Below are 14,698 nucleotides of genomic sequence, written 5' to 3'. Positions count from 1 at the left end.
AAGGTAGTTTCTAATATCTCAATAACATATTTGTTTTTACTGAATGTAAAGTCCTGGTAGCCAAAAATTACTTTCATGCCAGTTTTCCATACTCTAATAACAGTGTTTTAAGGCAAAATTTACATTATTCAAAAACATATAGGTGCTTTGAACGTTGAACCTGTTCCTGTTAACCCCCAGACCGATCGGCTCTGTTTTCAAATGTACAAATGAAAGATGAGCTTTGTGGTGTCCAACCCCGAACACTAATATTAGAAATCACAAAAATGTTTGTAAAACTTTTCTATTGGACACAAAAGATTATGCATTATTGGGCGTACTTGAGCCAACTCGAACTCTCTACAGTCGAGTCATTACTGATAAAACAACTTGTTTCGAGATGGAACACAGAATTGGGCTGTTCCCTAGAACCTGTCATCATAACGATGTTTTTTTCCGTAGTCATTTTCTATATTTGTGTCATACTGACTGGTTGTCTCCATACCCGTAACTATTTGTTTATTGTGATCCTAACCTTTAAGTGTATAAAATTTGTTTTTATGCATTTTATAAGTTTTAATTCATTTCTGAGTGTTCTGCCTGTTCCTCTGTGTTCAAGTGTGTGAAATTTCCCTTTGTAGTTGAATTTCACTTTTTAATATTGTGACTAAGCTGTGTCATTTTTTTTCTGTGAATTTTAGTGTCGATTTTCTTTTTAATATTAATTCTTGAAAACCTGATAATGTCAAATCTTGGACTACGACACGTTGGGAATAGTTATGTGATCGAAAACCATTCAAGAGTATTCTTGTCCGCCTTGCTGTCTGTCTGTCTGTCTGTCTCATGTCTGTTCAGGCATAACTGGTCCTTGCTCACTGGTGTGTGTGTGTGTGTGTGTGCGATAATATAATTATATATATATATATATATATATATATATATATATATATATATATATATATATATATATATATATATGTATAAGCCCTTCTCGGCCATTGTAAGGATCCCCCTGACTCCTGACGAAGTCACAGGACGCCATGAGAGGACCCGGCAACGGTCAGCTTCTCTCAGACACAGAAAAAATCTCCCTCCCGCCAGAAACCCCCAAAAATCGTTAGGTTACCTTGTCACCTTTCCGGGCACCGATTGGCTGATAAGCCTAAGGAGCAGTGCCAGAGCCAATCACGTCCAGGAGAGAAGAAATGGGGGGGGGTTGTGAGGTTCTTGAGGGCTGGAGGAAGACGCCCAAAGGGAGGAGTCCCCTTGAAAAAGTCAGAAAGGTTTCGTGGAAGTTAGGGGAAAGACCCACGTCCCCTTGCTGCCGGAGTCGGTTTCCCCCTCAGCCTCTCTCTCTCCACTCGCCTTCACCCGAGATTTTAGTTACTTAGATAAGTACTTGGGCCCTTGTGCAAGTTTTAGATAATAATACAGATCATTGTTAAATTTACCCCGTGTCTTATTTATGCATCACCCACAGGGCTGCAGCCGGACCAGTGTAAGTAGACCCCCATGAGAGGTCGGGGTCATATATATACATATATATATGTATATATATTACATATATGTATATATGTGTATATATATATATATATATATGTATTTATATGTATGTATATACATATGTATATGTATATATGTATGATATAATATCCATTGTTCGGGAACACGCTAAAAAAGTAAGGTCGACATAAATTATAAACAAATTATTATATTTTAGCTTAAAAATGGGGTTGGACCCTGAAACGTCCTAGTAATTCTGGAACACTTATCTTGTGACCCTCTGAATTATAATATACAATATATACTGTATTATAATTATATATATATATATATATATATATATATATATATATATATATATATATATATATATATATATATATATATATATATATATATATATATATATATATATATATATATATATATATATATATATATATATATATATATATATATGTTTATATTTTCTGTTAGGCTACGCATGTAATATTTATTACATATTGCATATGTATTTGTAACAAGCACAAGGCCTTCCCGAAATCTTCACACTTTTTGGGTACGCTTGTCACTACAAAGCCTTAGATCCATATGCAAGACGATGAAGTAACGCTGATGTCTTTATCAGGATTCGAATCTACATCCAGTGTCAGAACAAAGTCACTTTGCCGACTGCTCGTGGTCAAGTCGGCAACGTCACCTCGTTCTGATACTCAGGATGCTGGTTAGAATCCTGCTGCTACGGACATCAGAATCACTCTGTATTCTTGCAATTGGGTCTACGGCTTTGTATTGACATAAGTATCCAAAGTCTGAAGAATTCAGTTAGTTAAGAGGCCACTGGTCTCATTATAATTACATATTTCTCTGATGAAAGTTACTATATATATAATATATATATATATATATATATATATATATATATATATATATATATATATATAAAATATATACATATGTAAAATATACATACATATACATATTATATTATGCTCATACCTCATTTTAACGGACAGAAAGGGGGAACACAGAAAAAAAAAAAATTTCGAGTAAGCTATGAAGAGGCTGTACAGTAGTTTAAAAGATAAAGGGAACGTCACAAAAAACAGTTACACTCTGGAAAAATGGTTCGAGAAGCAAAATTCTAACACCCACCGGAGATAAGGCCTAGAATGATTTTTTTTTTTTTTTTTTTTTGTGGACGACACCGATAGCCTTAGGAAAAGAACTCTGCGTCTGGACCTGCCGTCTTTCTAGGGGATGGGTACACTATATCTATCTATCTTCACAAATGAGTACAGCCGAGAATAAATCCCACTTTCCTCAGTCACCTACTGAGCCCTTTCATTTTCATCAAACCTGGGCAAGATAAAGTCACCACCTTCCCTGTTGCATCACCCTCCAAGGAAAAGCCAACACCGCAATGCAAAATGTGTTTATAAACTACTTCCGACTGAAAATGTAGTGAGCACCTCAAAACTCCATTCGAAAATGTATATATTCTAAATAATCATATATGACAATTAAAACCTGGAAGAAGTTATTAGTGAATTCGAAAACAATCGAAATGTCCATACCTTTGGGGCCCTTAGCGATGACACCGTAGATTATAAGGCTATCCAGAACGACCTCTTACATTGGGTATAAGAATAATAATTCAAAAGACAATCCTTCGAAAGCTTTACTTACTAAACTTATGAATAAAAAAAAAATTATCAATGTCGTTCCAGGACCTTGTTCAAAATTTTGAGAATAATAAACGCTGCTAGACAAGGTAGTGTATTTTCCAAAGCAATCCTAGAAAGATTTATGAATTACAAGAAAACGATTACAAATTTAAAAGGTCTTGGAAACTGGCGAATTCCCATACTAACCTGCAAGGTCAATTTAATACTTAAAACAGTTGAAATGTCTTTCTGGATAGCCTAAATATTATACCACAAGTGCTATTGGAATATATAATAAAGAATAAACGGAAACTGCAAGCATAAGTACAGTGTACGGCACAGAAATGTAAATAATGACCTACAGCACTATACAAAATGTAAATAAAATCAAGGGCATAAATAATGGCGAAACAGCATATATCACATGCAAGGTATATTTTGCAAAAAAACAATAAATTTCAATGAAATGGCACATAAATACTAGACCCACGTGTGTTCGTAAAGCATCACAAGATAAAAACTTGAGTGTCATACAGTGCATCACCAAGTACAAGCACAATTTTTTCACCAAGAAACGCTTGGAAAATACAGAGTCCTTTGGAACTGAGGAATGACCAAAGTCTAATGAATCACTGAGAATCCCTTAAAAAAGATTAACTAACTTTCCGCGCCAATAATGATTTATAGCAGTTACATGTATCACAACATATTATACCTTAAAATTAAGGAACTATCTGGGCTTAATTCAAATATTACTTAAATAAAGGAGATTATCTGAAATTTGATTAAAATGATAAAGGCCTATGAGAAGCTAGCACAACCTTTCTAATTCTAATCTACAAATCAATACGAAATATGATCGTAATTTATAAACAGTGACTCAGTCTTAATCTTTACATCAGTTACAAAATCTAATCGTGCTCATCTACACAGTGATTAAAAATTCAAATATCGTGACGTTTCTTAAAGTTTTTAAGGCTCAGGTCTTTTGCATTTAACATTTAGAAGATTCCAACAGCACTATGGTATAATATCCCTTACCTTTGGAGATACATCTGAAAAAAGAAAAAAACCATGAAGTTAAAATTCATAAGTTATAATATGCAGTGCAACATCACCACGGATTTGATTACACACACATTATATATATATATATATATATATATATATATATATATATATATATATATATATATATATATATATATATATATATATATATATATATATATATATATATATATATATATATATATATATATATATATATATATATATATATATATATATATATATATATATATATATATATATACAAAAGGAAGTACTTTCATGTTTAATGCATTCCAAAGGGCACGTTGTAAAAATTAAACTCATAACGACCTCTATATATATATATATATATATATATATATATATATATATATATATATATATATATATATATATATATATATATATATATATATATATATATATATATATATACAGCAATTAATTATTTCCAACAACAGGAGACAGTTCGAGGACCGTTTTTTTTTTTTTGTTCCAGTAAGCAAGCCCTGTGGTGGCTGGCACAAGCTTTTGCTCTCAGAGCAACCTATGAAGTCTCCAACCAACCACTAAGATAGTTTCATGTCCTTCATCCTCCCAATAATAGATCCGACAGGAAAAATCTGTTTATGAGTTTTGTCGAAACCAATGAAGTAAGATACAGATGGGCACTTAGTAGCAGTACATTTAAATCTGAACCCCTTATGGTTTGCCAGTATATTTTGGATCATTTTGTCAAATACTGCATTGTCCCTTTCTAAAGGGTTGGGACGTAGTTTTGTGTGGATTTCCTGATTTTCGACTGCTGCTTCATACAACTTTAAATTTACCAGCTTGGAAATCAAATGATTTGCTTGAGCTAGCTGAGGAATAACTATATTAAACATACTTTCACTGTGGCCGCTACTTCGGCGGCAACCAAATTTATAAAATTCTGAGTTAAAGGATATGAGTTTACTAAAAAAAAAAATAATAATTTTGAGCAAAAAAATTCCGTAAGGAAATTGATAATTCTTTATCTCCTCTATTATGCCATGTCTATTTTTTTTTTTTTTTTTTTAAGAATACCTGCCAAGGATGCTATCTACTAGTATTATGTGAGTGAAGTAAGCTGATGCATGACCAACAAATAACAATGAAAAATTTTTTTATTTACAACACTAAACACATTGGTACCTGCTATAAAGCTCTCACTGAAAAGAGTGAGAATTAAGCTGCATTTTTTATGCACTAGTTTTAAGGAATGAGGGAAGTTTAAATGCTAATAGGAAACCTCGTGCATTCTACTTTCATTCCAATCCTCATCCTTCACTCAGTTACATACACATAAAAATTTCATACACATATATGGATGTATTATAATATTCATTTCAATCACTGAAGTTACAAATATACTGGAAAAGCAGCAATGAACTTCCATGCACAGAGTACAAAAAAACCCTAAATCCTCAAGCATCTAACGTAATCTACTTTACACTAAGAACGGATTAGTATCAAATTGATCTATTGTTTGAGATTACTTAACATTTCATCTTTCTTACTGTTCAAGACTAAGAGTGGCTTTGATAAACAGAGGGTCAGACACACCTCTGTCAGACGGCCACATTTAGGACAGGCTACATTAGTCATCTTTGTTTTCATTCTTACGAGATGACGTCGATGAGCATGGCCACTGCGGATCCAGGTTATGAAAGTTAAACAACAAAACCATGAATGAGAAAAATGTACTGTCAGCGGGAATACTGACTGGACAAGCTTTTTCAAAGCAGCATTCTTCGCACAGATCGCTCTACATCATCATCATCATTTCTAATATTAAAATTTGAAAGTGGAAACCATTTAATTAGACCTCTCCCGTTACAGGCAGTTACTGTACCACAACTTTGTACAACTTTGACTGCAAAATGCAATTAACGTACTATTAATCGACCAACACCTTGTTGAAAGACACGTGTTTCGATAAAATTATACACACTGCAAATACCTTGTGTAGAAGCTTCTGAACAGTCGGGTTGACAACAAAGAGGCATTTATGCTGTTGGTCATGTGCAACCTTGAAGCAAGAATTTTACATAAAGACATTTAGAGGAGAAAACTTGAAAGTTGACTCATCACCAGCTGTGGTCTTTTCTTATCCGACTCCTTTAATTTCACATAATATTTTGATTAGCTGATTCATTTTTGTTCTTTGCCTCTTACGGTGACGGTTTCGGTGTCAGATCAAAATGTGTCATAGCAATTACAATAATCAAAATTGATAAAGTCAGCGTCCTCCCCAAAAAATATCCTAGTACTACTGTACTATATTCACTGGTATTTGCAAGAGAAACTAAAACCATAACCAGGTTACACTTTGAAAACTTAACAAGTAAGTGATTCCTGTGCCGAAAATAAATACAATATCTACGTGAATGATATACACCTCAACAAAATGTACCTCAACCAAATTGACCACCTGCTGAAAAATCTTCCGAGACCTACAGTATGGCGTAGTAGTAAGGAAAAGTTGCAAAATATTCCTGCAGAGGCATAGGGACTGTTTCACTAAAATCGGTTATGTAGCTCTTTCATGGTCAAAGAACAGGGCTACGAAAAAGCATGGGGTTGAACCCCAAACAGAGCGATGTTAGACTAGACTGTCCAAGGGAGGGAAAACAGAGGTACACAGAATTCCAAAGCTACTTTACAGAAAGAATGGAACAGTCATTGCTGATGATATTTTTGAGTATGTGGCAACATTCTTTCCTAGGAAGGCTGAGGAATTACCATTGTAAAATGCATTCGATATTAAATGTAAACTATATGAAATTTCAAAGGATTAGGAAATGCCACTGTATAACTGATTCTGTGATAGAAAACTAAATACCACTCCAAGGAAGAATAATGAACTCTCATTGTGAAATGAAACTACATGGCATTTCAAGAAGGGATTAGGACTTCTTACTGTATAATGGACTTACTGATTAGAAACCAAAAAAGTTTAGGAACTGTCCACGTGCAGTACATTTAAACAGAAAGTGAATGACACTGCTTGGGATTAAGAACTGCCTTTATATAAAGCAATCAGTGATATGAAACTTCACTAAGCTCAAAAGGAAGGTTCGCAAGGCATCACTGAGCAACGAATTCAAGCTAAATGATAATCTATTATACTGATTTCCTTGGCTGCCTTTCTGTGTGTGTCCCTCCCCTCCCCTCCCCTCCCCTCCCCTCTCTTCTATTATATTCATTTCCTTGGCTGCTTTTCTGTGTCCCTCCTCCCTCCCCTCCTCTCCTTTCCCTTTCTTCCTCCTCTTCCTCCTCCTTCCCTTCCTCCCCCTCCTTCTTTCCCATTCCTCTAATGTCCCCCTCCCCCTTCCCTTTTCCATGTTTTATAATGAAATGTGTTGCAATTGAATACTATTAACAAAATGTTCATAGATTTGTAAGGACAGTTTTTTTATATAAAAGTAATGTATATACAGGTTTTTCAAATTAAAATATAACTTGCTTGACCTTCAGAATTTATGAAGTGTTTAATTAACCTCATGTGGTAACTATGAACCACCTGCACTATGAGGATCACAGTAAATACTACTGTTATACAACTGGTCTTTAAAGGGCCCCATAGACGATACGTTCACCGGACCAGGTCATCTGAACCGGAAGTAAACCTCAATGTCTATGGTGTTCTCCTCCCACCAAAAGTGGGCGGAGTCCGTCGGCCTCTCCGACCAGCTAGTAACCTGTCGTTGCCAGGTTCACAGCTTCTGTTTCAGTCCAGGTGGCCCGAAACCTCCACGTCTATGACGTCATCTCAAGATTTACTTCAGTTTCAACTAGACGCTGAAAGGGAAGCATGGCAGCTACGGCGGCAGATGAATTCTGGGAGGAGTTTACTGAACGGCGTAGAAAAGCAAATTGAGGCTTATGATAAATTAGTTGGAAAATCACAGGAGAAGGATGTAAAACAAACAAACATACATACATATATATATATATACATATATATACTGTATATATATTTGTATTAGTACTGTTGTTCAAGTTGCATTGTTATTTTCGTACAAAAAATAAAAGCTTGTGATATTTTCAATAATATTTCAATTTTCCTCGTATAAATTAAAAATTTTGTGTACAAAAGAGCTAAAAAATGTACTGTTACTTGGCTACTAAATGTAGGTTTAAGGGCCTGCTCTTCTTTAATGGATCATAGATCTACTATATACCTGACTATGTGCCACCAGACTAAGCAAGATGCTGCGTATGCAGCACAGTTTTTTTAAACTCGTGTTGCATAACTTGAATAATTGCTTTACATGTCTCTGGGATTATATCCCAAAGGAACGACTTTGGCAAGGAAGGAACTGTGTCCAGCAACCTCTTACAGTTATATTTGTTTTTCAAGCTTGAGTGTGTTTTTTATTTCAATAAGAGACCACGGTTATTAATTCCATTTGGTAAATGTCCAAAAGGTAATTAAACAGTCATTCAGGATAAAAGTTTCATTTCATTAAATAAACAGCAAATGAACAATTCATTTCTCTTCTTCAGCCATAGTTAATTCCAGGCAATCCCTTTTTGCTGGGGTTTTCCAATTTCTGCTTCATCACTGAGAGGAGCGGACATGTCTTCACTCTACCACATTTCGGCAAACCGAAGTGAATCTGAACGTCTATGGGCAACGTCGATACCAGAGTTAGAATGGAACCTGATCTGCCAGTCGTATCATCTATGGGGCCCTTAAGATTTAAAGAAACGTTATAATAACCCAATGGTGATTTCTTCTGGAGAGTGGAAGAAATGATTCCGAAGGCAGATTCTGGATTTCTTCCTGAAGGGAAGCGGATATGACAGGAATCCATTTCAGGAGCTGAAGTGGCTTCACAGGATCCTGGAGTTGTTAGGACGTCTTTCAAGAATATTTTATTAACTGTCCAGAGAATTTTGAACATTAAGTGACCCAACAGTATATATAATATTAAGGGACCCAACAGTATACAATAAAAGATTTTTGGCTGAGCTTGTCATTTTCGTTTCGAAATGGAGAGGTAATTCTAGAACAAAGCAGGCACTACTGGTGATGGTCCAGAACTGCCAATGGCACCAGCACTGGTTTAAAACCCATCTTCAGCTGTTCCTGCACCTACACCAAGATATGGTCAGTTGTTAGTATTATGACAGGAAGGTACACAGGGTTAGTGCTGCCCATAGACTATTGGTGAATATTATCAGTAGGGTTAATTTGGGTTTGGGTATGGGGAGGGAGGGAGATGGTATGGATGGAGAGAGTAGAGTATGGGTATAGGTATGAGAGTAGAGAGAGATGAGTAGAGAGCAGAGGTATGTTGATATTGGTAAGTATATATGGGTATGGATATAGGTACTGGTTTCATTATTTTTTTATGGGTATTTTACAAGTATGGGTATGGGTATGGTACACATGTAGGTATGGGTATGATACAGATATGGGTACGGTATGGATATGGGAGGTAGCAAATGCTGGCAATAGCAAGCATCTGCCAGTCTAAAAATTAAATAGAACCTCATATTTCAACGGATTACTCCATCTTTTACCAAAAAATTCTCTGATAAATTGTCAGCAGTTCTGAGGAGGAAACTGAGCGACTGGTTAATTCATTTAGAACCATGAAATGGTGGCACATGAACAATGACCATCGATACCAAAATGAATATATAGGCTTGCTACACCCTAAGGTTATTAATAAAAATTTGTTTACAAAAACGTACAAAAAAATAAGACAGTTAATTAATCAAGTATCAAGAACTGCCGTTCTGATAAGCAATGATGACAACGCAAAATATCCACAAACTAAATTTTTTCTCTTAGTGAAAAAAGTCATCTGAGAAATTCTGCTGAAGGCATGCATGGTGTTTTTAAGTATCTGAACGTTTTTGTTTTGCAGATTTAACATATATGATATAATTTATATTGCATTTTCATATTCTAGATAAATTTACCGAGATTATGTGTTTTCTGTAAGAAAAAATTAAAATTCGATGAACGAAATCTAAAGAAAACTGTATCTTCACTTTTCTGGAGTGTACCACTAGACTGTGCAAGATGCTGCTTATGCAGCACAGTTACTTTTACCTTTATAAACTCTTGTTGCCTAACTTGAATAATTGCTTGACATGTCTCTGGGATTATATGCCCCAAAGGAACGACAATGGCACGGAATATAAATTGTTCCAGCAACCTCTATACAAGACTGATACTGGTTGTCTCAAGCAAGTGTGTTTTTTATTTCTATAAGAGAGACCATACATATTAATTCCATTTCGGTCTGCTCGTCCATTCTCGGGTAATTAAAGCAGTTACCAGGATAAAAGTTTGATTTCATTAAATAAACACTCATGAGACAATTCATTTCTCTTCTTCAATCATAGTTTATTCCAGGTAATCCTTTTTTGCTGGGGTTTTCCAATTTCTGCTTCATCACTGAGAGGAGCGGACGTTTTCATTCACTCTACCACATCTCGGCAAACCGAAGTGAATCCGAACGTCTATGGGCAACGTGGATACCAGAGATAGAATGGAACCTGATCCGCCAGTCGTATCGTCTATGGGGCCTTAAGATTTAAGAAGGCGTTATAACCCAATGGGGATTTCTTCTGGAGGTGGAAATGATTCCAAAGGCAGATTCTGGATTTCTTCCCTGAAGGAAAGCGGATATGACAGGAATCCATTTAGGAGCTGAAGACGGCTTCACAGGATCCTGGAGTTGTTAGGACGTCTTTCAAGAATATTTTAATAACTGTCCACGAATTTTCAACATGAAGTGACCCAACAGCATATAATATTAAGGGACCCAACAGTATACAATAAAAGATTTTTGGCTGAGCTTGTCATTTTCGTTTCGAAATGGACTCTGGGTAATTCTAGAACAACAGGCACTACTGGTGATGGTCCAGAACTGCCAATGGCACCAGCACTGGTTTAAAACCCATCTTCAGCTGTTCCTGCACCTACAGCAAGATATATATGGTCAATTGTTAGTATTATGACAGGAAGGTACACAGGGTTAGTGCTGCCCATAGACTATTGCTGAATATTTTTAGTAGGGTTAATTTGGGTATGGGTATGGGTATGGGTATGGGAATGGTATGGTATGGATAGAGTATGGGTATGGGTATGGTATGGTATATATATGAGTATATATATATGGTATATGGTATATATATGGATATGATATGGGTATATATATATATATATATATATATATATATATATATATGGCCATATATATGTATATGGGTATATATAGGTATGGTATGTTATGGGTATGGGTATGGTACTGGTATGTTATGGGTATGGGTATGGTACAGATGTGGGTATGGTATGGATATGGGAAGTAGCAAATGCTGGCAATAGCCAGCATCTGCCAGTCTAAAAATTAAATAGAACCTCATATTTCAACAGATTACTCACATCTTTTACCAAAGAATTCTCTGAAAAATTGTCAACAGTTCTAAGGAGGAAACTAAGACTGGTTAATTCATTTAGAACCATGAAATGGTGGCACATGAACAATGACCATCGATACCAAAATGAATAGGCTTGCTACAACCTAAAGTTATTAATAAAAATTTGTTTACAACTGAGTACAAAAAATGACAGACAGTAATTAATCAAGTATCAAGAACTGACCCCCATAGCAATGATGACTTTGTCAAAATTCCATTGAAACTAAACACTCTCTGGCGTAAAACAAGTCCTCCTGAAGGCTGTAGGTTCCGTTCTCAACTACACACTCTGTTGGTCATGACACACACATCACGACCGGCCAGTGAAGAACATATAGATATATATTTGTTTATATGATATATATATATATATATATATATAATATATCAATTTCGGATTCTTCAACGGATTAACAGAGCCAAGGGTCCGTCAGATAATGGTGACATCCAAATAATGGCAAGCCAAAAAAAATAACTCTAACCCTTCCTCACCTAACCTTGTCAATACCACAGTAACTGTAAACACTCAGTATGCTTATAAACAACAACCATCACACTTTAAACAGAAAACTTTATGCAATTACCTACCTTTTCCCCATATCTGTAATAAAATATACTGCAGAAACACACACTGAAAAAATGCAACCACTTCTTTTTCTCTCCCTAGTAAATAACACAGTTCAGTAGGCAGGTAGCCTAGATGTGTTTACCTACAGCCTACCACGGCTTTATGACCAATAGTGTATTTTTATACAGCAACTTCCTTATATGTTGTATGGTAACAAGACAAAAATGTGTAGGCTATGTGTGAACTAAAGACCTAGTGTAGTCCGAGTGTTACACTCATAGTATCCACTTGTAAAGGTCAAATAGGCTATTACAACTGTACTTAACATAGAGGTAATGGTAATGAAGCTGTTATTTTACTTACAGAATCCATATATACTGTATTATTACAATGATATGTTACCGTTATATGTACAAATTTTAAAAAATAGTCCCGCTATTTGTAAAGTTTACATTCTCAGAATCTGATGATTGACCCTCCTTCAGAAAGAATTGGCAAATTTTTTTTTACTTGCTAAAAGAAACGAATGTATTAATGGAATTATTATTTCTATTTTTGTACAAATGTAAACTAATACTTTACATTAATGTAAAATTACTCAAATAGCAAAACAGCATTTTCCCAATTCATTTGTTTACCGATGTAAACATACCTCAGTCACCCACCGCCGCCATCCCCCCTCTCTCTCTCAGTACTGTACATATCCTTGCATGAAATATGAATTGCTGCTGTATCATAAACATAAAAATACAAAACTAATGCTCCTGGAAGTTCACATTGCCATCGAATGAGTGCATGCAGCAAATGTAGGTGCGTGATGTCATATTTGTTTGCCTTGTCTGATTTACTGTACCAAATTTCATTACAAGTCAGTTCACTAAGTATGATTATCACATACATAACAGTATATACACAATAGAATATTTTATCACTTTTCATGTTTCGTTTCTAATCAATGTATAAATATTCAAAATCCTAATCTCATAAGTAGGCAACACAAAACCAACCATGCTGAAGCAAGTTTACCCACACCAAGAAATTATTGCAGATGTGTGTGTTGTCCCCCCACCACCTTTTTTTGTTTGATTTAATGTACTTCATTAAATGAGTAGTTGACTGCAAGTATGATTTTTCTCACATTAACAATACATAAGAGAATACTTTATCACTGGCATTTCTTCTCTAATCACTGTAAAAATATTTAAAATGCGAATTTCATACTTAGGAAAGAGAAAAGCATGCAGACAGCAGCATGTTTACCCAGGGTTTGGTACAGAGGGTAAATGGGGGGAAGGGTGATCTCTTAGAAGGGGAATGGGGAGGGAGAGTGATCTCTTAAAGGGGGAATGGGGGAAGGGTGATCTCTTAAAGGGGGAATGGGGGAAGGGACATCTCTTAGAGGGGAATGGGGGAAGGGACATCTCTCAGAGGGGGGCGTGGAGGAAGGGCCACATCTCTCAGAGGGGTGTGGAGGGAAGGGACATCTCTCAGGGGGGGAGGAAAAGGGAGGGAGTGGGGAATCATCTCTCAGAGGGGTGTGGAGGGAAGGGCCATCTCTCTCAGAGGGGGCGTGGAGGGAAGGGCCATCTCTCAGAGGGGGCGTGGAGGGAAGGGCCATCTCTCAGAGGGGCGTGGAGGGAAGGGCCATCTCTCAGAGGGGCGTGGAGGGAAGGGCCATCTCTCAGAGGGGGGCGTGGAGGGAAGGGCCATCTCTCAGAGGGGCGTGGAGGGAAGGGACATCTCTCAGAGGGGGCGTGGAGGGAAGGGACATCTCTCAGAGGGGGCGTGGAGGGAAGGGCCATCTCTCAGAGGGGGCGTGGAGGAAGGGCCATCTCTCAGAGGGGGCGTGGAGGAAGGGCCATCTCTCAGAGGGGGCGTGGAGGAAGGGCCATCTCTCAGAGGGGGCGTGGAGGGAAGGGACATCTCTCAGAGGGGGCGTGGAGGGGCGTGGAAGGGACATCTCTCAGTCTTGGGGGCGTGGAGGAAGGGGCTTATCATCTCAGAGGGGGCGTGGAGGAAAGGGACATCTCTCAGGGGGGCGTGGAGGGAGGGCATCATCTCAGAGGGGGGCGTGGAGGAGGACATCTCTCAGAGGGGGTGTGGAGGAAGGGACATCTCTCTCAAGGGGGTGTGGAGGAAGGACATCTCTCAGAGAGGGGCGTGGAGGAAGGGACATCTCTCAGAGGGGCGTGGAGGGAAGGACATCTCTCAGAGGGGCGTGGAGGAAGGACATCTCTCAGAGGGGCGTGGAGGAAGAACATCTCTCAGAGGGGGCGTGGAGGGAAGGGACATCTCTCAGAGGGGGCGTGGAGGGAAGGAACATCTCTCAGAGGGGCGTGGAGGGAAGGGACATCTCTCAGAGGGGCGTGGAGGACAGGACATCTCTCAGAGGGGCGTGGAGGGAAGGGACATCTCTCAGAGTTTGGGGGTGGAGGAAGGGCCATCTCTCAGAGGGGGCGTG

General features: G+C 37.3%; 1 long non-coding RNA gene across 1 annotated transcript in view; it reads right to left on the bottom strand.

Annotated features, from left to right (window-relative positions):
* Positions 1–2,794: 2,794 nt before the first annotated feature.
* The window catches only part of LOC136854539 (uncharacterized), a 38,663-nt gene continuing 26,759 nt past the window's right edge, over positions 2,795–14,698 (bottom strand). Inside the window, exon 3 of the long non-coding RNA XR_010857776.1 lies at positions 2,795–4,204. This is a non-coding gene — a long non-coding RNA (uncharacterized lncRNA). The remainder of the gene's footprint in view (positions 4,205–14,698) is intronic.

The sequence above is a fragment of the Macrobrachium rosenbergii genome, chromosome 1, assembly GCF_040412425.1.
Source record: "Macrobrachium rosenbergii isolate ZJJX-2024 chromosome 1, ASM4041242v1, whole genome shotgun sequence".
NCBI lineage: Eukaryota > Metazoa > Arthropoda > Malacostraca > Decapoda > Palaemonidae > Macrobrachium > Macrobrachium rosenbergii.
This window is presented reverse-complemented; position numbering and strand designations above follow the sequence as displayed.